The 26,083-nt window shown below is 39.7% G+C and overlaps 2 long non-coding RNA genes across 2 annotated transcripts in view; one reads left to right on the forward strand and one right to left on the reverse strand.

Annotated features, from left to right (window-relative positions):
* The first annotated feature begins 862 nt into the window (after positions 1–862).
* LOC125384328 lies at positions 863–3,777 on the forward strand. The gene is made up of 3 exons (XR_007223215.1): positions 863–1,312; positions 3,268–3,369; positions 3,675–3,777. It is a non-coding gene; the product is annotated as an uncharacterized LOC125384328 (long non-coding RNA).
* Positions 3,778–14,104: 10,327 nt separating this feature from the next.
* LOC125384329 overlaps positions 14,105–26,083 on the reverse strand; it is a 44,208-nt gene continuing 32,229 nt past the window's right edge. Inside the window, exons 2-3 of the long non-coding RNA XR_007223216.1 lie at positions 19,122–19,206; positions 14,105–14,178 (exon numbers count right to left, since the gene is read on the reverse strand). This is a non-coding gene — a long non-coding RNA (uncharacterized LOC125384329). The remainder of the gene's footprint in view (positions 14,179–19,121; positions 19,207–26,083) is intronic.

Raw genomic sequence — 26,083 nt, forward strand, 5'->3', positions numbered from 1 at the left:
AAAAGGTTTTGACAAGCTTTAAAGTGAGGCAGGGATGGATGGATGGATGGATGAAGAGAGTGAGTGAGGCAGGGAGGATGGAGGGAGGGAGGGAGAGAGGGGGGAGGCAGGGATGGATGGATGGATGAAGAGAGTGAGTGAGGCAGGGAGGATGGAGGGAGGGAGGCAGGGAGGGAGGGAGAGAGGGGGAGGCAGGGATGGATGGATGGATGGAGGGATTGAGGGAGGGATGGAACTGATAAACATTTACATCAAAGTGGTGTCAATATCAACCTAAATTAGAAAAAAAATCATTCTCCACGTGACAAGGATTTTGCCCATCAAATTATTCAAACTGTATCACTGTTGCCTGTAAATAACTGAGCCTGGATCAACCCATGACTGAAAACAAGAGCACTGATCCATGTCACTCGGATATAATGGCCACCACTCACTCAGCAAGATCACAGCCTGACCAACCAATCCTCGTCTTATGACCACAAAGTGAGAACCCAGCTAACACACGACGTTGTCACAACGTTGTGGAAAGGTTGTGGATTGGTAACGTCGTGAAATAACGTTGTCACAACGTTATTATAACGTCAACGTGCAACGTTATTTCACAACGTTATAACAACGTTGCACATTCACGTTGTGAAAACGTTGTGCATCGGACATCGCACAACGTTTTGTAACTACGTTTCTGAAACGTCGGTGAAACGTTATAAAGTTTGCTTCTTGATAGTCATAAAGGAATAGAACTGCTTTATCAAAATCAACATGAATTTGTCAGAATACCAAGGCAGTAATGCATTACCTTTCTGTATATTCGGCATTTGAATTTTCATCTCTTAATACTAAAATTCCCAGAACCTAATTGCGTATCTCTATTACAACGTTAGTATTACGTTACATTGTAACGTTATTCCACAACGTAACAGCAACGTTGCAAATTAACGTTGTGATAACGTTATGCTTTGGACATTACAACACTTTTTGTAAATGATGTTTAGGAAACCACTTGTAGATCTACCATATCGTAGTTTTATTTATTTTAAACATATATATCTATGAACGAAGTTATCTGTCTACTAAATGTTGTCTAAAGCAAAATTACAGTTAAAAACACATTGGCGCGCATTTTTTGCGGCGTGAGAGCGACTGCTGAAAAGTTTAGCCTGTTGCCTCGTGAAGTGACGTCAAAATGACGTCACATTGTTGCGGAAGATTTGTTGTCACCAGCCATCTTAGTTCAAACTCACTCTGGATATATTACAACCAAGTGATTGTGCAGCAACGGGAACTGGACAGATGATCTGTGAATTCGGATAAGGTAAGTTATTTTTCAAAAGCAGTCTCCGCTTGTTGATATGTTTCTGTACATGCAGATAGTCAAATGATTTAAATGTATCGTATTATTCAGAAGTGGCGGGGTTTAGAATGTAGAAGTCTAGTTTGCCAGTCACTTTCACTGAGCTGAGCGTCAGTGTTGATAGTAATATTTGATACACAGAACGTGATGTATATAGAGGTGAAGGAAGCCCATGACTTTTTACCATATTATTATTTTATGGATACCAAGGGTAGTTACCAAGGGCAAGCAGTAGGTTTATGTTTGACCAGAATTCAGTCTGGCGGCGTTTTGTGGTCGTCATATTATGTTCGGGTTTCGATCGTAAGCGTATAAGGCCTGTAGGCCTAAATAGGCCTAACGTATGCATCGCCTACTGACCACTGACAGTTATCGCCATTTCTTCCGTGTTATTGCTGAAATCTGAAAGTTTACATGTACGAATATTCTGACTTTGATTTTTGTGAAACAATGTGGCTCATTCAGGCCATGGGAAAGGTTGAGTAGATTTCTCTTATACAGCGAAGAGAGGGAATCAAAACAATGAAAGTATTTTCAGATCGACTCTCTGTAGGCTGCTAGTTATAACCCTAGTCTAAAGGGCTCAATGATGTTATGAAAAATTGTATTTTCGGGAAGAGACAGAAACATACTTGTTGTTCCCGAAAAGGCCCTATTAGCACTGACTGAAGTAGCCTAAATGTGGATCATATGGTTGTTGGTGCTGTCTATAAAGTTTATTTGAGCAAGGCGCTTATCATGTGTATTTTTAATATTTCCCAAAAAAGAATCAATTCATCATTTTCCGATAACTAGATCTATGTCCGACTCCCTTCTAATGAAAACGAGCAAAAGTAAAACGAGTCTCGTCACGCGCTATAACGGGGTGTTTGCGGTATTGTTCTCGCTGGTGATGATAAGCTAGTCGATAATCAAAAGTTAAATATCACCATACATTGTCAGTGATTTGGTCATCGTTTGTTGATTATTAAGGTGAGATAGGTGTAGATCTAGTCAATGTGCACCAATGAAAAATACAATGGAATTGATAGCAACCATATTCGTTCGGTTTTCGATCTGTGTATGTTGCCAGGTAGGCTACCATACTACAGAATTATATTTAACGATATTGAACTGTATTATGTTAATAAACGTAGTAAGTATATGATACTTGGTTCTCTGAAACGTTTTGGCAATGAGAGAGAATAAAATGGTGATCGAAAACTGAACGAGTAAGTTCCAGTGCTAGCTACGAAATCGTACTGTAGCTAGATCTATATAAACAGCGCTGCGATGAAGATGTGAGTCGTAATTAGCTACAATGCCTGTCAAATATATCTGTTCCCGTTTGGATTCCGGTTTAGAAAAGGTCCCCAACAAACCATGTTTGTACTAACATGATTGTGTGTCATTGTACTCTGACAGAGGTTGTGAGACGTGGCTCACTAGGCCCTATAACAATCACTGGTTTGTCAGACCGGTGTATATGTAAAACCAAATTACATTAGGTGTTTTTTTTTATGATGGTACTCATAATTTTGTTACTTATATCTGTAGCCTGAGTTTATTTCCGATCGGACCTTATACATGAAGACTTTAGATTTACAGTTTTCCTAAATTTCCTAAATCACATCTTAATCGCAGCGCTGTTTATATAGATCTAGCTACAGTACGATTTCGTAGCTAGCACTGGAACTTACTCGTTCAGTTTTCGATCACCATTTTATTCTCTCTCATTGCCAAAACGTTTCAGAGAACCAAGTATCATATACTTACTACGTTTATTAACATAATATATGAAGACTTTAGATTTACAGTTTTCCTAAATTTTAGGCAATTATACAATGTATGTTATCTTTTTGTTTAGACTACAGATCTAAATGTATGCTTATTGAATATAGTTTTAGTTTTGACTTTTTTTCTTGTTTTCGTTGCAGCAAGGGGGAAAATGTTACACGACCATTCCAGGAGATAAAATCAAGAATGTTGAATCATTGAGGAACACACCAAAAAAAACCTGGGCTGTGAATTATGTTAACGTAAGTACAATTGTTTACGGTTACATTCCATTGTCTATATCCATGTTAATTGGTGGGTTTTTTTTTGCTTGGAATGAATGCTAAGAATGTAGATCTATTTATATAAATCTATGCTCGTACCACGTTTTGTATTCAACCTGATTCTTGATGTCTCTGAATGAATGTTAAAATTTGTTTCCATCAGTCACTTGAATTATACATTATAGTTTGAATATTGATAAAACCTTATCTCCAAATGAATGTTTCTCGTCATACGAAATCTTTCATATACCTGCTCGAGATTTATTAAGCTGTTTGTATTTCAGGGAAGTGGAAGTGAACACCAAAGAAAGAAGATTCTGGCATTCAATAATTTCGAAAAGTGTATACATTTTCTATAATCTAAAAATAATAAAATGTCAACGCAAATGTGTCTTGGAGTTCTTTGTTGAATGGTGACTTCGCATGACTGAAAGTTGAAGAATACTATATGGACTTGATTAGAGACCGACCATTTAATATTCAAGGAGGTGGGGACCTGGAACTTTTCTATGGAGATTACATATGTTTTCGGTCACAGCTACAAAAGCAGATATATGATTTTCTTTAACTCTATGAGCCTGAAGATAAGCACCTTGCATCTAGATCTATGTCATTTTTTTGTGGCAGGCATTTTTTTCACCAGTCTGAACCGTAATTATTTTTGTCAAGAATTTTCGGTGACAATATATTTTTTCGATAATATTCCAGGACCCGACCCTCCCCAGAAAATATCACATGGTCAACCCCTTGCAATGTCTGCCATTCTTTTTTTTTTTGTTTCTGTCAGTACAAGCCTAAAGGGTAATGGTGTCTGACTTTGTTATAGTCAAATCATGTATCTAGTTAACAGCTGAGGGGTGTTTTCACATTTTGAACATTGTTAGCAAAACACGATCTAACTCACTGTTAACCGGGCCATTCGACGCCCTGGTTTTTAAATATTGGTAAAAGGTATCTCGAATCATACACATTCACGTGACTAAAGCATATCCTAAAACATTTCCGGAACAAGTTTTGGGGTTGTTTTTACATTTTAGTGTGGAATGGTCACAACCGTATCATGATCATCCTTGTAACACAAAGTTATTTCACGTCGTTGTGACAACGTCCATGGTAGTACACAGAATAACATTGTAGGGACGCATTATTATAACATTGCCACAACGTAAAATACAACATAACCACAACATCAAATACAACGGTCCCTCAACGTAAAAATACAACGTTCCCACAACGTAAAATACGACGTCATCACAACGTTGTGACGACGTGAATATGACGTAACACAACGTTAGGCCATGACGTTGTGACAACATAAATGGGAGTCCACAGAATAACGTTATATGGACGTAACATCCGCAACGTTACCACAACGCAAACACAACGTTATCACAACGTTCCCACAACGTAAAATACAACGTCATCATAACGTTGTGACGACGTGAATATGACGTAACACAATGTTAGGCCATGACGTTGTGACAACATAAATGGGAGTCCACAGAATAACGTTATATGGACGTAACATCCGCAACGTTGCCACAACGTAAACACAACGTTGTCACAACGTGAAATTGTTAGCTGGGAACCTGTTCTCCCCATCAAGCCCTTAACAGGCAGCGTAGCAGAAGATTTTGTGATGTGATCACCTCATCCTCTTTCTAACAGTGTGATACACGTTTCATTCCCCAATAGCATGTTGTTTTTTTTAACAACGGCACTGTTTTTAGCTCAAACACATGTATTTTCTATGCATCCGATCAACCTGATGATGGAATAAGAGTTTGGGATTTATATGTTGTATCAAGGCCCCTGCAACCCACACTAATTTCTGGCATCAATTCACAAACAATAATCATCAATCTCCCGGGGTACGCAACACTGTCGGAGATACTGGAATAGCTTAATTGCATCCCCCAAACTTTGAAACTATGTCGGAGGTTATCAGTCCTGTGGAAGAAGCGCAGGAGTTGACTGGCAGTTATTAACATCACTCATTCTTGAAATAGACATTGTTGTACATTTCAGACCTGAAATAGTCCTGGATATGAACAAGGTGTTTCAGCCATGTGATGCCTGGAGAACATGTGTACACTATACAGCTGCAGGGGACTGACAGGGTTGAACAGACCAAAGGAAAACTGAACAACAGCTCAAGCAATGGTAATCAGAGCAAAGGTGGGCAGCTATTGCAATGGTAATCAGAGCAAAGGTGAACAGCTAGAGAAATGGTAATCGGAGCAAAGGTGATCAGCTATTGCAATGGTAATCAGAGCAAATGTGAACAGCTATTGCAATTGTAATCAGAGCAAAGGTGAACAGCTAGAGAAATGGTAATCAGAGCAAAGGTGATCAGCTATTGCAATGGTAAGCAGAGCAAAGGTGATCAGCTTTTGCAATGGTAATCAGAGCAAAGGTGAACAGCTATTGCAATTGAAATCAGAGCAAAGGTGATCAGCTATTGCAATGGTAATCAGAGCAAAGGTGATCAGCTATTGCAATGGAAATCAGAGCAAAGGTGATCAGCTTTTGCAATGGTAATCAGAGCAAAGGTGATCAGCTTTTGCAATGGTAATCAGAGCAAAGGTGATCAGCTATTGCAATTGAAATCAGAGCAAAGGTGATCAGCTATTGCAATGGTAATCAGAGCAAAGGTGATCAGCTATTGCAATGGAAATCAGAGCAAAGGTGATCAGCTTTTGCAATGGTAATCAGAGCAAAGGTGATCAGCTATTGCAATGGTAATCAGAGCAAAGGTGATCAGCTATTGCAATGGAAATCAGAGCAAAGGTGATCAGCTTTTGCAATGGTAATCAGAGCAAAGGTGAACAGCTATTGCAATTGAAATCAGAGCAAAGGTGATCAGCTATTGCAATGGTAAGCAGAGCAAAGGTGAACAGCTATTGCAATGGTAAGCAGAGCAAAGGTGAACAGCTATTGCAAAGGTAAGCAGAGCAAAGGTGAACAGCTATTGCAATGGTAAGCAGAGCAAAGGTGAACAGCTATTGCAATGGTAAGCAGAGCAAAGGTGAACAGCTATTGCAAAGGTAAGCAGTGTAAAGTGAGCAGCAAAATAATGATCAGCAGGTGAGCAAAGCAAAGGTCAGAAGCGAGAGCCATGATAAGCAGGTGAGCAGAGCAAAGGTCAGAAGTGAGAGCCATGATAAGCAGGTGAGTAAAGCAAAGGTCAGAAGCGAGAGCCATGATAAGCAGGTGGGCAGAGCAAAGGTCAGAAGCGAGAGCCATGATAAGCAGGTGAGCAGAGCAAAGGTCAGAAGCGAGAGCAACGATAAGCAGGTGGGCAGAGCAAAGGTCAGAAGTGAGAGCCATGATAAGCAGGTGGGCAGAGCAAAGGTCAGAAGCGAGAGCAATGATAAGCAGGTGGGCAGAGCAAAGGTCAGAAGCGAGAGCAATGATAAGCAGAGCATTCAAAGATGTTTGCGTGTTTAATAAAGCAAAGGTAAGGTAATTAGTCACAACTGCCTCTGCAGAAGTAGGAAGCAAAATTATCATCAACTGTCTGACTGTAGACTTGTTTAGAGCACAGAAGTAAGGCATCAGTGTTCCTCTCAAGGGTCACAACTGGGGTAAATCTGGACTAGTTCATCATCACGGGACCTGGGCATGGTTGACGGATGAAATGTTTGCTGAAGTAAAGTGATGCTGAAGTAAAGCGTTTAAAGACCCCTATACAGCTATTTCTGAACAGATGGAACCAGTTTGTCATGGAAGGCTCCAGGATGGGGTTTGGAGGGTCAGAATGGCGGTGAGTGAAGATGGTGAGTGAGAAAACAATTTTTATCCATCACATCCTTCTTCTTTCCAAGGCAGGGGAGTTAATTGACTGTAAAAGTCCTGTTTCCACCCTTGCAGAACTAGACTGGCATTTCTGGGCTCAATCGTAGCACCACCACTGGCTTTGTCCCTTCTATGTCCCTCCTGTTGACCAATCAGATTTCACCTCTCATTTCAATTTCACTTGCGGCGCCCAGTCAAGATGATCTGGTTGATAATAAAAATCTATGTTGTAATAAAACAGATCTTTCTTCCCTGAATCAAATCACAAGCATCAAATCACGTGAGCACCTTCATTAAAAACATGCCGAGTTGGCAGAACACATATTGTGCAGCAACCCATGCTTGTTGTCAGAGGCGACTAACGGGATCGGGTGGTCATTCTCACTGACTTCGTTGATGCATGTCATCATATCCCAATAGCCAAGATCGATGCCCATGTCGATCACAAGATTGTCTGGCCCTGACTCAATTATTTACAGACGGCCGTCATATATCTGAAATATTGCTGAGTGCGGCGTTAAACAACTAATAATCAAACAAACAAATAAAAGACCTAAACCTACTCACTCACCCCAGAACAAGCAGACAAGCCAAACAGTTCACATTCATCTCACTTAGAATAAAACGGTTACACATTCACATCTTCATACTGATCTTGACATTTGCAGTGTTTTGTCGAGGTCTATGAGCAGGGATGAGCTTATAGCTCTGTCGGATAAAACAAAACTCGAGAGTCTTTCTACCCCTACATGTAACAGATACTCCTGTTAATATCATCGGGCAAGAAGTGATGATGTAAGATTCTTTCCACATTCTCACAGCTATCTGTTTACTTTGTGATGCATGTAGAAACAAAGAACAAAGATAAACATAATACTTTGTATACACTAAATGATAATATTTACTTTGCAGCTATCTTTAAATAATGTCCAATATATCTGCTGATTTGAAAATCCTTGACTTTCACTCAACATTTTAAAGCCTTTTTCAGTTAATCAAAGTAAGCAAGTTGTCAGTTTGAAAGAGAAATAAACAGGGCAAGAGTGAGCAAATCGATTCCTCGTGTTTATTTTCGGTTCAATCTACATTTTGCAACACGGCCCTGACACAGGTAATTGAGCACTTTTAAGAAAATACAACTTTCTCTCGTTAACTCTGACAAGTACTCCCAAATGCTCCTCGCAAGTGCTTCTCTCCTTTTTTCCCTCTATCTCCTTTTATTTGTCCATTAATTCAATCAGTCTGTTTACAATCACCAACAGAGGGAGCCACTGTAATGTCAACATCTCGTGGTGAGAGCGAAAACTTCCACCATTGAGAAGTAAAATGATATTCCAGGGCTGAAAGTGAGGGCTTGAAATGAGCCCAGGTGATAAAACAATGTCTGCCATTCAAAACAAATTATTCCGCGGATGTCTAAAACTTAAACAAGGTGTGCGACAAGACTTTGCACCGATTTGTCTCTCAGAGTTGAAAACAGAGTAGAACAATAATTACACATAATCAGGCCTCGGGATAGTTCGTTTTGGTTCCTGTAGAAAGGTGGATATTGATGGAACGAAAAAACATGGTGAGTCATAGTCAAGGGGAGATAACACATGTCAGGCTGAGAGGGACATGTCAGTTCTATAACTTATAAATAGGTTACACCGACTGACAGGTGGGGAAGTCAGCAGTTTACTGCTAACATACTTCAGATATGACATGCACCACCACCACCACCATCTCCTCAGCAACCTCCACCACCATCTCCTCAACAACATCCACCTCCACCACCATCTCCTCAACAACAACCACCACCATCTCCTCAACAACAACCTCCACCACCATCTCCTCATGAACAACCTCTACCACCATCTCAACAACAACCACCACCGCCATCTCCTCAACAACCTCCACCATCTCCTCAACAACAACCTCCACCATCTCCTCAACAACCTCCACCACCATCTCCTCATGAACAACCTCCACCACCATCTCCTCAACAACCACCACCATCTCCTCAACAACAACCACCACCACCATCTCCTCAACAACCACCACCATCTCCTCAACAACCTCCACCATCTCCTCAACAACCACCACCATCTCCTCAACAACCTCCACCATCTCCTCAACAACAACCTCCACCACCATCATCTCTTTAACAACAACCACCATCTCCTCAGCAACCTCCACCACCATCTCCTCAACAACATCCACCTCCACCACCATCTCCTCAACAACAACCACCACCATCTCCTCAACAACAACCTCCACCATCTCCTCATGAACAACCTCTACCACCATCTCAACAACCACCACCGCCATCTCCTCAACAACCTCCACCATCTCCTCAACAACAACCTCCACCATCTCCTCAACAACCTCCACCACCATCTCATGAACAACCTCCACCACCATCTCCTCAACAACCACCACCATCTCCTCAACAACAACCACCACCACCACCATCTCCTCAACAACCACCACCATCTCCTCAACAACCACCACCATCTCCTCAACAACCTCCACCATCTCAACAACCACCACCATCTCCTCAACAACCACCATCATCATCTCCTCAACAACAACCTCCACCACCACCATCTCCTCAACAACCACCACCATCTCCTCAACAACAACCACCATCTCCTCAACAACCTCCACCATCTCAACAACCACCACCATCTCCTCAACAACAACCACCACCATCTCCTCAACAACCACCACCATCTCCTCAACAACCACCACCATCTCCTCAACAACCTCAACCACCATCTCATGAACAACCTACACCACCATCTCCTCAACAACAACCTCCACCATCTCCTCAACAACCACCACCATCTCCTCAACAACCTCCACCATCTCCTCAACAACAACCACCAACATCTTCTCAACAACCACCACCATCTCCTCAACAACCTCCACCATCTCCTCAACAACCTCCACCATCTCCTCAACAACCCCCACCATCTCCTCAACAACCTCCACCATCTCAACAACAACCACCACCATCTTCTCAACAACCACCACCATCTCCTCAACAACCTCCACCATCTCCTCAACAACCACCACCATCTCCTCAACAACCTCCACCATCTCCTCAACAACCTCCACCATCTCCTCAACAACCTCCACCATCTCCTCAACAACCACCACCATCTCCTCAACAACCACCACCATCTCCTCAACAACAACCACCACCACCATCATCTCCTCAACAACCACCACCATCTCCTCAACAACAACCACCACCATCTCCTCAACAACAAAAAACACAATCTCCTCAACGACAACCTCCACCACCATCTCCTCAACAACAACCTCCACCACCATCTCCTCAACAACAACCACCACCACCATCATCTCCTCAACAACCTCCACCACCACCATCTCCTCAACAACCTCCACCATCTCCTCAACAACAACCACCACCATCATCTCCTCAACAACCACCACCATCTCCTCAACAACCACCACCACCATCATCTCCTCAACAACCACCACCATCTCCTCAACAACCACCACCATCTCCTCAACAACCACCACCATCTCCTCAACAACCTCCACCATCTCCTCAACAACCTCCACCATCTCCTCAACAACCTCCACCATCTCAACAACCTCCACCATCTCCTCAACAACCACCACCATCTCCTCAACAACCTCCACCATCTCCTCAACAACCACCACCATCTCCTCAACAACAACCACCACCACCATCATCTCCTCAACAACCACCACCATCTCCTCAACAACCACCACCATCTCCTCAACAACAACCACCACCATCTCCTCAACAACAAAAACCACAATCTCCTCAACAACAACCTCCACCACCATCTCCTCAACAACAACCTCCACCACCATCTCCTCAACAACAACCACCACCACCATCATCTCCTCAACAACCTCCACCACCACCATCTCCTCAACAACCTCCACCATCTCCTCAACAACAACCACCACCATCATCTCCTCAACAACCACCACCATCTCCTCAACAACCACCACCACCATCATCTCCTCAACAACCACCACCATCTCCTCAACAACCACCACCATCTCCTCAACAACAACAACCACCATCTCCTCAACAACAAAAACCACAATCTCCTCAACAACAACCTCTACCACCATCTCCTCAACAACCACCACCACCATCTCCTCAACAACCTCCACCATCTCAACAACAACCTCCACCATCTCCTCCACCATCTCCTCAACAACCTCCACCACCATCTCCTCAATAACAACCTCCACCACCATCTCCTCAACAACCTCCACCACCATAATGTACCATACTCTACCTATCCACACAATACTGTACAATACCCTACCATACCACACTGTACCACACCATACCATACTGCACCATACCATACCATACCATACTGTACCATACCACACTGTACCATACCACACTGTACCACACTGTACCATACCACACTGTACCACACCATACCATACTGCACCATACCATACCATACTGTACCATACCATACTGCACCATACCGTACCACACCATACCACACTGTACCACACTATACGATACTGTACCATACCATACTGCACCATACCGTACCACACTGTACCATACCACACTGTACCACACCATACCACACTGTACCACACCATACCATACTGCACCATACCATACTGTACCATACCATACTGCACCATACCGTACCACACCATACCACACTGTACCATACCACACTGTACCACACCATACCATACTGCACCATACCATACCATACTGTACCATACCATACTGCACCATACCATACCATACTGTACCATACCACACCAAACCATACCATACTGTACCATACCATACTGTACCATACCTTACTGTACCATACCGTACCATACCATACTGAACAAACAGCTAACATAGATTGATAAATGTTGAAATTTAGATGAATAAAACACATTTTTCAGTACTTCGAACTTGTTCCCTCTTCTGTCATCTGTGAAATCAATTTTTTTGAATATTTGAAACTTTTTTTGTCAAGAAATTGAAACACGCCATCTGAGAGACATCAAAGAGTCCACGTGTTAACCATTATGTTATCAGCAACTTATTTCATATGAGGCATGCGTATCTCACTAATTTGTATTTAAATAACCATTATTTTAATATCAAATGTAATTTAATTTGACGAGTCTGGCAGATTCCAATTGACTAAATTCACAGATTGTTTCAATCTGATTTTCACATTCAATATTTGATGAAGAAGATAAGAAAATGTTTTAACATCCAAAACATGGCTGGAAAAGACATTTTCATGTCATAAAGAATTCAATGACAGAATTTTATTGCACTAAAATCTCCCATATGTGAGAGGGTACGAGAGTACAAGTAGAAATAACATACATACACTACACACCATGTATGTAATAAGTTGAACAAAGCTGACATCGCAGGGACATCATGGGTATTTAGCTGTTACAGTTTATCCAAACTTCTTTGGTACTTGATGTGAACGTTGTTCAATGAGGTTGGAAGAGGGTATCATGCTTTAGATGTAATATCAGTAGTGCTTATATACTCACCACCAAAAGAAACGCAAACCACAGAAACATGTAGAGAAGTATGTACGTTAAGAAGACAGGTTTCCAATGTGTACCACTTAATGACAAAATTAATAATCAGTCAAGTGTTACCACAGTGTCTTTATTCTTATCACGATATGCTGCACGTGATTTCCAAACTTTACACGCTAATCTTGCACGAGACAAATGGTGCATCTCGTGTCATGGATCTTTGGCGTCACACGTGATGCAATCATGAGTGTCGTTTCACTCAACATTCCAGTGTGTTTTTGTATCAAACAAACTAATATCTCTTAAATATGAGTAAATCTTCATATGTTAACCAACATGTATGGTATTTATGTTATTTTTGGCATGAGTATGTTTTGAAGTTCCTGAAGTATTTTACAGTGCATCATTCTCATTCAGGCGCGCGATAACCAGAGGTACAGATAAGCTGCGTATTTGCGTAAAAATACCCCCCAAAAGAATTCAAAACCCAATTACTTTCAATTAACTTGCGTACAGAAATGCATGCCGTAAATGAGAACCTCAAATGTCTATAATCAGCATGCATAAATACCCATTGAAGCTTTTTCAGCATGCATACAATGGAGCTAATTTCCGAAACATAATTACGAGCTAATTTACTTTCTGAGTCAAGCCTATATTTCGAACCCTTATATACATCTAAAACATTATTTTATTTTTTTTGAAATCTCAAAATGGTAACTCTTTTTGGGAAAAACCCAACAGAGTGATGAATAGATGAGTGAAAAAATATTGGTTACCCAATGAAAAATGTAATAACCCAATAAAAATAGAAACCTTCGAGTAAAAACTCAATTGCTCAAAAAGCAATCTGCAGCTCTGATAACTAATGATGATTTGCAATCCCAATATCTGCCACTTATGGTGGCCCATAAGAGACATGGAGTCTGTTTTTCCATATTTTGATATTTCACTTACTTTTATCGTAACCTTTTGAAAATTAACACGATTTGTCTTACAAATATGTGATAAATCATGTGTAAAGAAGATATTGAATCGCTGAAAGGTGAAACGAAAATGTCACAAACTAAAATGAAAATGTCAAAAACAAAAGTGAAAATGTCAAAAACTAAAATGAAAATACAGAAAACTATTTCCACCGCGGTGATAATATTCCCACCCCGGTGGACATTTTCACTTCACATTTCAGCGACTCAATAGCTACTTGAAAGTACATTTTCCTTGTTTTTGGTTGTTTTTATACATGATTTATCACATATTTGTATGACAAATTGTGTTTATTTGAAAAAGGTTACGATAAAAGTAAGTGAAACATCAAAATATTGAAAAACAGACTCCATGTCCCTTATGGGCCACCGTAGCCACCCTCCCTGGCCTTGCAGTACCTGCATATTCTTGTATTTCTGGGGTCCTGTTACAGATAGAAGTTCCTGCCCAGAAAGACTGAACCTTGCACTGTTGAGGTGAAAACAGAGATGAGTGAGTGAGTGAGTTGGGTTTAACGCCGCTATTAACATTATTCCAGTTATATCATGGCGTGTCAGCTTAATGTGGGAGGAAAGCCTGAAGTGATGCAGGTCTCAGACGTTTACCACTTCGGTGAAACCCACGAGCACGGGTATGGTGCTGACAAACATAGAAACATAATCGGGGCGAATCGGGATTCGAACCCACAATCATAGGTTTCAGGCGTGGCCAAGGGACGCAACTCTGCACAGCGAATTGCAGCGCCTGAGACGACTGGGCCACCTGTGCCCCCCGAAAACAGAGATGCCAGGTTTTTCAGTACCCTCATTCCCACTAACCTCATCGACACCAAGACTCTCCCGCCTGTACATGTATGCAATGCATAAATAGACACACAGATAGAAGCGTACATATTGACAAGTTAAACTATTTTGACAAAGTTGATTGTTAAAACCAACAAACTGGTCTTTCTATCATTACAAGTTAATAGAGTTCTACATTATCAATTTTTTACAAAGTGTATTTTTTTATCAGTGTAGATCTATATGTAGATGAGTTTTAATCATTAATATATAATTTCAATATTTATAATATTGAAGTAAACCATATATTTCATTAACAGAGTGATGCAGGAGAAATACAGTGTCAGCCTATGTAGCTGCCATCGCTCACATGAATTGTACTATTAAATTGTACTTTTAAATTGTACTTTTAAATTGTACTTTTATGGTGATCCTACAGTCATTGTCACAAAGCATGGTATAAATGATATGGAGGCCTTGCCGCCATCAATTCCCTTGTAATTCTTCACATGGAACATTATATCATACTGAGATTCTGACTCATAATTCAGTGTTAAATCAAGCTATACTACACAAAAGAAGTTAAAGAACACCCTATTTTTGAAGAAGTTAGGTGTTCTTTAACTTCTTTTGAGTAATATAGATTATAGATTTTTATCTTTTTATAAATTCATATGATGTATAGAGTATGGCGCTATATTCATCATCATCATCATCATCATCATCATCATCATTTGCTTCCAAAATATTATCAGTTATGTAAATAAAGTCAGGTGTTCTTTAACTTCTTTTGAGGAATATAGATTATAGATTTAATAAACATTTTTGATAATCACATGAAGTCTAGTTAGAGTATGGCACTATATTCATCATCACCACTGTCATCACCACTGTCATCATCATCATCATCGTCGTCGTCGTCGTCGTCGTCACCATCATCATCATCACCGTTTGCTTCTAAAATATTATCAGTTATGTAAATAAACTTAAAAGCTTGTAAATCCACAGTAAGTACTTTTCCCAGGTGAGTTATCATTATGTTATTAACTATTTACATGGCGTACATAAGTGTGGACTGTATGTCAGGGGTTGTTATCCCACAATGTACATTTCCCACATAAGTGCCAAGTACAACGCACTTAGCATCGCTATGTACACCAGCATCGGCCAGTACACTATATCAGCATCTGGTAAAACAGTCGTTCATCAGGCAATTATCACGATAACTTGTTCTAACCAGGAAGTGCTCTTTGGACATAGACTTCCCAGAATTCCTGGCGTGAACTGTGCCAGCAATGTCAACACTCTCTGCCAGCGGGAAGTCGCCATATTCCTTGCTAATTTCACTGACAGCTCTGTGAGGAGGTGTCGGGTTTCTCAGGAGATGGGATCCTGGACAATATCTTCACTACCATATAGTTGGTAATAGAAGTGATCAGTCAGGACAATATCTCCACTACCGTATAGTCAGTAATAGAAGTGATCTGTCAGGAGAGTATCTCCACTACCGTATAGTCAGTAATAGAAGTGATCTGTCAGTACATTATCTCCACTACCGTATAGTCCCTTATAGAAGTGATCTGTCAGTGCAATATCTCCACTACCGTATAGTCCCTAATAGAAGTGATCTGTCAGTACAATATCTCCACTACCGTATAGTCTCTAATAGAAGTGATCTGTCAGGAGAATATCTTCAGTACCATATGGTCAGTAATAGGAGAGATCTGTGAAGACAATATCTCTACAACCGTATAGTCAGTAATAGAAGTGATCTGTGAGGACAATATCTCCACTACCGTATAGTCAGTAATAGAAGTGATCTGTGAGGACAATATCTCCACAACCGTATAGTCAGTAACAGAAGAAATTTGTAAGGACAATATCTCCACTACCGTATAGTCAGTAATAGAAGAGATCTGTGAGGACAATATCTCCACTACCGTAAAGTCAGTAATAGATGAGATCTGTGAGGACAATATCTCCACTACCGTAAAGTCAGTAATAGATGAGATCTGTGAGGATATCTCCACTACCGTATAGTCAGCAATAGACGAGAACACTTGGGTAAACAAGGGAGACTCTATTACCATAGGAAGCTTTCTTTGAACCACTACGGTAAGCAAGGGAGGCACCACTCTGGAGGTGGGGGATGGCACCATTAGGAGGGAGGGGGGGGACCAGTTGCAGGTGGGGAAGTGTAGCTACTGATGGAGATAATTAGGATACCAAGTACACATATCTCTTTCAGGTGAACATGCAACATAAATAATTGTTTTACACCCACAGGTGGTGTTATGATGAAGCTGCGGCAGGGGCTGCACTGATTACTCCAGCATGGCCATACACACGGTCTTGTCTGGTCAACCCTGCCGCTAAATTAGCCATCACAAGACCAACCCTTTGAAACCATGACCACTTGTCAAAAGCTCATTGACATGCCAGCTTCCTAATTGACCTTTATAAAGCTAATCTCCTTTGAAAAAGACACTGCCTGTCGAAAAGTCAGACATGTTTTTTTTTAAATCAAAGTCTTTTTGATCCTTCTTGTTCCCGACACAAGGGTGTTTTGTGTGCTAAATCTTCTATTTTAATGCTTTTTTTCTTTTCATAGCTACATTCTTGTTGAAAAGTAATTTGAATGTAAATGTTAATTGTCCCTTTTATGTGGAGTGTTTGAGTGCATTTCTTTCTTGTTTTTGACACAAAGGGATGGCTTCTTATCAATTTGCCTTACAGAGCACCAGAGCAGGGATACAGAGCACCAGAGCAGGGATAGAAAACATGCACATAATGGAGGAATCATCTTGACATTTGTCAAGGGGAACTATTTCAAATATTCTTTTCATCACATTTAGCCATGTCTACTTACACTTTCTGTAGTTTGTCGGGAGAGGTAAGTGTAACAATTTAACAGTGATCAGTAATTTTGATAATACAGCTATAATCACACAGTGACCAGTAAATGTTTTTAGCTATATTACAAAGTGACCCATAATATTTCAGCTATATCACACAGTGACCAGAAATATTACAGCTATATTACACAGTGACCAGTAATATTTCAGCTATATCACACAGTGACCAGAAATATTACAGCTATATTACACAGTGACCAGTAATATTTCAGCTATATCACACAGTGACCAGTAATATTACAGCTATATTACATACTGACCAGTAATATTACTGCTACATCACAAAGTGACCAGTAACTTTACAGCCATATCACAAAGTGACCAGTAATATCAGAGCCATATCACAAAGTGACGAGTAATATCAGAGCCATATCACATACTGACCAGTAACTTTACAGCCATATCACAAAGTGACCAGTAACTTTACAGCCATATCACAAAGTGACCAGTAACATCAGAGCCATATCACAAAGTGACCAGTAATATCAGAGCCATATCACAAAGTGACCAGTAACTTTACAGCCATATCACAAAGTGACCAGTAATATCAGAGCCATATCACACAGTGACCAGTAACTTTACAGCCATATCACAAAGTGACCAGTAATATCAGAGCCATATCACACAGTGTCCAGTAACTTTACAGCCATATCACACAGGGACCAATAATATTACGGTACGCCTACAGCAGCCAAGAGGTAATTCAGTTGTTGTCTAACCTTTCTCAATGTTTGTCATTTAGTTAACTATTTTTATCAACAATCTTTCAGGTTGAGTGATCTCTAATGTATACCCCTTTCGGCTCCTTGGGAGTTTGATTGACTAACCAATTAATTTTCTTTTTCCATAAAAAAAACAATTGGGCCATTCACACTTTTTTTCCAAATTGGCTGAAATTACAATGCAACCCAGAACAGCCAATGTCACAGATTTCATGTTGTTATTCAGTTTTTGTGTGTATTTTTGACATAATTATTAGGTTTATAAATGTAAAAACCTGGGTGCAGACTGTATTTTTTTTAACGTTTATACCTGCATAAATGCAAAAATATTGACGTCAAATTACCAGTAGCGCTAACCATACTGGAAAAAGGGAGCTGAAAACAAAACAGTAAATTATTGTGTGTCTAATGCATTTGTCTGTTCTTGGTTTTGTTTGTTTGTTGTTTCACGCCGCACTCAGCAATATTCCAGCTATATGACGGCGGTCTGTAAATAATCAAGTCTGGACCAGTCAATCCAGTGATTGACATCATGAGCATCGATCCACAATTGGGATACGATGACATGCATCAACCAAGTCAGCGAGTCTGACCACCCAATCCTGTTAGTCGCCTCTTACGACAAGCATAGTCACCTTTTACGGCAAGCATGGGTTGCTGAAGACCTTGTCTACCCCAGATCTTCAGAGGTCTCTGTTCTTGGTCCTCATACTTGTACTGAAATTTAAGCGTCTGCCTTACCGTTATCAACACATGTATGCAGTCATACAGACCCTGCTTCAATAGATTCTATGGCAATATTCTTGGCAATACCATGTTAATCCCATACAGTGAATGTGAAAGGCTTCTTTCAAGTGGTGCTAAAAAATAATCTTTCAGGTTCAAAGATGAGGTCACTAGAGTTGTTTGTTGTGACAGAGTTATAAACCAGTACTCTGTCAGTAACACAAAGCTGTTGATGAAGCAGAATGGTGCGCCATCTCCACACCTACCTCCTCGATTCCTCACCCCAACACGTCATCCATTGTTTAAAAGTGTGGTGTCTGTGTTTCTGCAGATAGTCTCATCAGATGGAATCTGGAAAGAAATCAGTAAATAAAAAATACAGTTATACCAACAACTGAATCTGATACATATCATCCTCAAAAACATCTTCCCGGGGCAAGGGAGGTAACTGACTTTAAAGTCCAGTTTCCACGTTTGATGAACTAGGCTGGAATTTCGGGGCTAAATTGTAGCACCAACAGTGGCTATTACGAGTTATGTCCCTTCGATGTCCCTCCTACTGAATAATCTGATTCCACCACTCATATCACTTGCATTTGCTCAAATAAAATGGCGGCGCCCAGTGAAGATTATCTGATCGTTAATCAAGTTCTATGTTGTAATAAAACGGGTCTTACTTCGTGAAGTGCATCAAAACAGGTGAGCACCTTGATTAAAAATATGAAAAGATTTGGAAAATACATATCTGATGCTGAGGTGGCGGAACACATGCATTGCAAATCCTCCAATCAACCCAAATCTGCACAGCAGTTTGGATGCTGATTTCGTTATGCGACTTGGATTGGACTATGCAGTTGACTTGTTAATCTGGACTTGTTAAACAAAATGTGACTGTTCTGAGAACAAAATGTGACTGTTCTAGGAACAAAATGTGACTGTTCTAAGATCAAAATGTGACTATTCTGAGTACAAAACGTGACTGTTCTGAGTACAAAACGTGACTGTTCTGAGAACAAAACGTGACTGTTCTGAGTACAAAACGTGACTGTTCTGAGAACAAAACGTGACTGTTCTGAGAACAAAATGTGACTGTTTTGAGAACAAAATGTGACTGTTCTGAGAACAAAATGTGACTGTTCTGAGAACAAAATGTGACTATTCTGAGAACAAAACGTGACTGTTCTGAGAACACAAGCAAACAAAGAGTGAAGCCTAACCTGGTCCCTCTTCACCATGGCAAATGAGAGTGATTGTTGTGAAGGACAGTTTTACCCTTTGTAATATTATCATTATCATTTTGGATATGAAGCGAAATTACCAAAGGGCACTGACCAAGAAAGTCAAGTCAGGTCACTCTCTCTCCCACTTGTGCAATGAACATTCATTTGTTGGAGCACAGAGTGAGTGAGTGAGTGAGTATGGTTTTAAGCCGCTTTTAGCAATATTCCAGCAATATCACGGCGGGGGACACCAGAAATGGGCTTAACACATTGTACCCATGTCGGGAATCGAACCTGGGTATTTGGCGTGACGAACGAACGCTTTAACCACTAGGCTACCCGACCGCCTGGAGCACAGATGACAGCAATAGATCTCAGAATCATGAATGAGTGAGTAAGTTGGGTTTAATGCCGATTTTAACAGCATTCTGGTCATATCACGGCGTGTCAGCTTATTGTGGCAGGAAAGCCCGAAGTGATGCAGGTCTCAGACGTTTACCACTTCGGTGAAACCCATGAGCACAGGTATGATGCTGACAAACCTAGAAACATAATCAGGGTGACCTGGGATTCAAACCCACAAACATAGGTTTCAGGCGTACCCAAGGGATGAAACTCTAAAGCCCATTTCCGATGTCCCCCCACCATGATATTGCTGGGATATTGCTAAAAGCGGTGTAAAACCAAACTCGCTTATAGTTTGAAGGCACTATGGTACCCAATAACAAAAGAAATTCTTTATAAGAACAATCCATATCTTCATGAAAATATGGTGATGAACTTAACTTCATTAAGTATTTTTTCTATCTTTTTAAGGTCTTTTGATAAAGCTAATTGAAAAAAATAAATGTTTTATATTCTCAAGCTCACTGGCGTGGTATTGATGAAAAAAGTTCTGAATGTGGCCGAAAGTCTTCATGGCTTCCAGATGCCAACGAGTAAAAGAGTCACTTTCATGGGCAATTTTACACAATGAACAACTTATTTCTCCTCAGTGGGAGTGATGAAAGAAAGGGGCATCTGACAAGTGATTTAAAAGGTTGCCCAGCATCTCCCAGCATCCCCAGCGCGTGCTCAGTGGGAATCTCTAAGGGGCCATGCTAACGATATATTAAAGAGACGAAAATGAGTGGTGTCGTAATGAACCATGAGGTGTTTTTCACCTATAGAGTCAATGTTAACAGACATAGACCAAGCAATGGGGTATTTGTTTCTTGGGTGAACAAGCTCAATTGGAATCCTTCTCAGACCAAAATAGATATCCCATTTTATCATAATACCATGTCCAAAATTTACATTTATAAAAGCATTAAGTTCATCTTTAACAATTCTTTTTTAGTGTACATGTATATGATTTTGTGTAAGAATTTAAACTGAAAGTGGAATAGTTTTGTAGCTTTTGCTATATTGTTTATAAATACATGTTTCCAACAAATTTGACTGTTAAATTCTTGTTCCCATTTCTAATATAATTCAGGAAAAATAGCATCTCCCTGAGGCAAGGAAGTGAACTGATTGAAAATATTCAGTTTCCACCCTTGCCAAACTAGTGGGAATTTCTGGGCTAATTGTAGCACCACCAGTGGCTATTACAAGTTATGTCCCTTCTATTGACCAATCAGAATCCACCTCTCATATCACTTGCATTTGTTTCCAAAAAAATGGCATCGCCCAGTGAAGATGATCTGATCACTAATCAAGATCTATATTGTATTAAAACGGGTCTTACTTCGCGAAATGCATTAAATAATGTGAGCACCTTGATTAAAAACATGAAAAGATTTGTAAAATATCTGTTGACACTAAGTTGTTGGTACACATGATTTGCAAATCCTGCAATCAACTGAAATCTGCACGGAAGATGTTGATTTCGGTATGCTATTTTGACTGGACTATGCATAGACTTGTTAGTCAAACCCAAACATATAGTTTCATAATTGCAGCCTAGTTCAGCAAGGGTGGAAACTGGACTTTTACAGCCAGTGAACTCTCTTTTCTTGGGAAGATGGATGATGAAATATAGGATCATAATTCAGCTGTGTCTGTATGATGTTAACTGTGCCTGTCTGATGTTAACTGAGCCTGTGTGATGTTAAATGTGCCTGTGTTATGTTAACTGTCTGTATGATGTTAACTGTGTCTGTATGATGTTAACTGTGCCTGTCTGATGTTAACTGAGCCTGTGTGATGTTAAATGTGTCTGTATGATGTTAACTGTATGTGTATGATGTTAACTGTCTGTATGATGTTAACTGTCTGTGATGTTAACTATGTCTGTATGATGTTAACTGTGCCTGTGTGATGTTAACTGTGCCTGTGTGATGTTAACTGTGTCTGTGTGATGTTAAATGTTCCTGCGTGATGTAAACTGTGCCTGTGTGATGTTAACTGTGCCTGTGATGTTAAATGTTCCTGTGTGATGTTGACTTTGCCTGTAAGATGTAAACAGTGCTGTGTGATGTTAATTTTGCCTGTGTGATGTTAACTGTGTCTGTATGATGTTAACTGTGCCTGTATGATGTTAACTGAGACTGTATGATGTAAACTGTGCCTGTGTGATGTTAACTGTGACTGTATGATGTTAACTGTGTCAGTGTGATGTTGAGTGTGTCTGTATGATGTTAACTGTGCCTGTGTGTGATGTTAACTGTGTCTGTGTGATGTTAACTGTGCCAGTGTGATGTAAACTGTGTCTGTGATGTTAACTGTGCCTGTGTGATGTTAACTGTGTCTGTATGATGTTAACTTTACCTGTATGATAACTTTACCTGTGTGGTGTAAACTGTGCCTGTATGATGTTAACTGTGTCTGTATGATGTTAACTGTGTCCATGTGATGTTAACTGTGTCCGTATGATGTTAACTGTGTCCATGTGATGTTAACTGTGTCCATGTGATGTTAACTGTGTCTGTGTGATGTTAACTGTGTCTGTGTGATGTTAACTTTGCCTGTGTGATGTTAACTGTGTCTGTATGATGTTAACTGTGTCTGTATGATGTTAACTTTACCTGTATGATGTTAACTTTGCCTGTGTAATACAAGAAAGAAGTGAGCAAAGCTTGTTATCCCCGCTGGTCAACAACAAATAGTAAATAGTTTGTTAATTAATGAAATATTAGATATTTCTAACTGATTTTAACTTCAATGTTTTTAAAACTATGATTGAGTTCCAGTGACAATTGACACCCCCCCCCCCCCAACCCCAACCCCAAAACTCCCCCCCAAATCTCCCATGTTACCAGTGTTCACTACGAGGAAGTAGATCACCATGAACACCTTTGAATTTTCACCATGATTCCATGGAAACGGCAAAAATTAAAAAGATCAGAATATTCAAACTAGCAAAAGGCACAAGTACTCATTGTGGTAAATGTGTGTAGCAAGTTTGGTGAAGCTAGGGTGCATGGTTAAAAAGTCATGGGCCGTACCAAAGCTCGAACGGAAGGATGAACGGACGGACGGACATACGGAAGGACAGACGAACGGAACGCTATATACCCCGATTTACTTCGTAGACTGGGGTATAATAAACTGTGCCTGTATGTTAACTGTGTCTGTGTGATGTTAACTGTGCCTGTACAATGTTAACTGTGTCTGTGTGATGTTAACTTTACACATGCCATTAATACTCCAATACAAGGAATTTCGAAGCCTGCTATATCAGGAGGGACAGCTTGCTACAATAAATCACATACCTCTTAGAGTAAACAAACCACATTTTCAAAATATACCAAATTCTAAACAATGTTTTGAACTAATCACTATAGCTATTTAACTAAACTATTTTCAACATGTAATACATAAATAAATGTGAGTTTTCTAAATCTGCGAACCCGTTTAACTCCAAGCATATAAAAAACATTTGGATACAAGTACATGTATGTTACAGCAAATGTATGTTCGGTTTTAATTAAAAAACTTGAATTGCTGCCAATATACATCTTGCTATTTGAAAGTAAAACAGATTCAAACTTTGGTATTTTAATTGAAAATATGCATCTCCCAAGAGAACCTAATTTAATTACAAAAACTATTTGACAGCGGTAATCTTGACCGAAAATGAACAACCTCCCGTTTAACTAGCACCCCTATTGGCACCCCTCAGTCCTATCAACACTCTGTTCTGCCATCACACCTCTCCTCAGCTTTCTGGTAAAATAAATGGACAAAAGGCATAAAATATATGACACACATCAGCAAACCACCAATCCTCGTGATGAATCATCTTTTTCCATGTTGATTGGAAATGGGGAAGAAAATAGATATTCCTGTCTAAAACACTCGATTCTTTCCTGTCGACACACAAAGGATCTAATTAACGACTGTAATTGAATAATCAAAACGCACTTGAACTTTACCAAAAGTCCTAAAATATACTACTCAAAAGAAGTTAAAGAACACCCAATTCTTTCATATCAATGTAGTTAATTCACGCTATGACAATATACTATAGTAATACAAAAAGAAAATATAAAAAAAAATGGTGTTCTTTGACTTCTTTTGAGCATCATAGCAACATTTCCATGTACTGGGAATGACTCGAATGAAAAACATTGCATTCACAAAATTCACTTCTCCTGGCCTAAGTTGAAATCCAGGCACGTACAATTTACTTCTCTAGGTTGTGTGGGCACAGGTGTCTCGCCAGAAGCAACCATATAACATGTGTTTACTGATTTATGAATCATGTTGATATTTTCTTTCTTAAATTTCTTAACGCTAAGACCCATCTTAGGGGACAGTACACCCATCAACAAAGAATTGAGAGTAGAGACGAGAGATCTTGAAGTAATTAGCGACATGATCGCTGCAGCAATTGCCGTGGCGTTTGCCCACCCACTGTCATCATGTCTGTGAGTGGCAGCCCTCGTGTGTCCCGTCTGAGAAACCAATCAGTCAAGAACATACGATAACTTATGTTTATTTCAAGAACCTCCGTGTTTATTTGTGATTATGAAGTGTGTCTAATGACCAAAGATTATTAGCATTTTGAAAAATATTTTCTTATCAGTTCAAAGAAATTATTTCGAAACAATGTCTGTTTACTGGCAACATGAAGTTGACCTGTTAATTAATTGTTGGCGGGGGATGTTTGTCATGAAGGTTGGTGATGCTGGTTAGAGTGTGAGACCTTGCATTTACTGGATCAGTTTAATAGCTATTATATGACATAAACATGTTTATTTCCATAAAGTGGAGGGATTGGCAATCAAGATTTTGCTTCTCTGAATGCCTCTCCCAAACATGATACACATACAAATAGCAATGTATTGATAGTGACATGATAAGTAGCCTACATTGTATAATTGATATTAAAGATATTTATTGTTCTGTAAGTGTTTAATTCTTGGATTATGTTTCATAACTACAGCTAGGTTATTATTTACATCCAGCACAACAACATCGCAGTATCATATAACAAAGCCAACATTTAAAAAAAGACTCAGACAAAATCTCTAAATCGGCAAGAAGAAAGAATAAAACAGTGCACTGATTTCAAAACTTAAAAAATTGTGACAGTTGTTAAATTTGCCAGATTTATATCCGACAGCTCGAGATGTTGTTGTGGCTATCACACGGAAGATGCACTTCATTTCTTTCATACATGTCCCTTAAACAGTACATTAAGCAAAATATGTATTATTTCATAAAAGGCTACCATTTAAATTCAATTTTAAATGGTAATTCACATTTAATAGATATTATATGACCTTGTCTTAATTTTAATTTGCTTCAGGAAATAATGGCTCCATAATGACTAATTTTCAAATCACCAGCATCTTCCTATGATGAAAACCACAATGCTTGTTCCCTTCTTTCGGAGGAAAACCCAAACCACTGTCCAACCACACGCTTTTGCTTCATCAACATATCTTGTACTGGAGCAAAGATGCCTAGAACAGTTTGTTTACATGAATAATAAAATACACAAAACTATGCCTCGTACCTCACTTTTTTATTTGTATAAAAATCAAAGAATTAATTCATTGCTGAAGTTGATTATACAT

The sequence above is a fragment of the Haliotis rufescens genome, unplaced genomic scaffold (assembly GCF_023055435.1).
Source record: "Haliotis rufescens isolate VD_foot unplaced genomic scaffold, xgHalRufe1.0.p SCAF_3, whole genome shotgun sequence".
In the NCBI taxonomy this organism is placed as follows: Eukaryota; Metazoa; Mollusca; class Gastropoda; order Lepetellida; family Haliotidae; genus Haliotis; species Haliotis rufescens.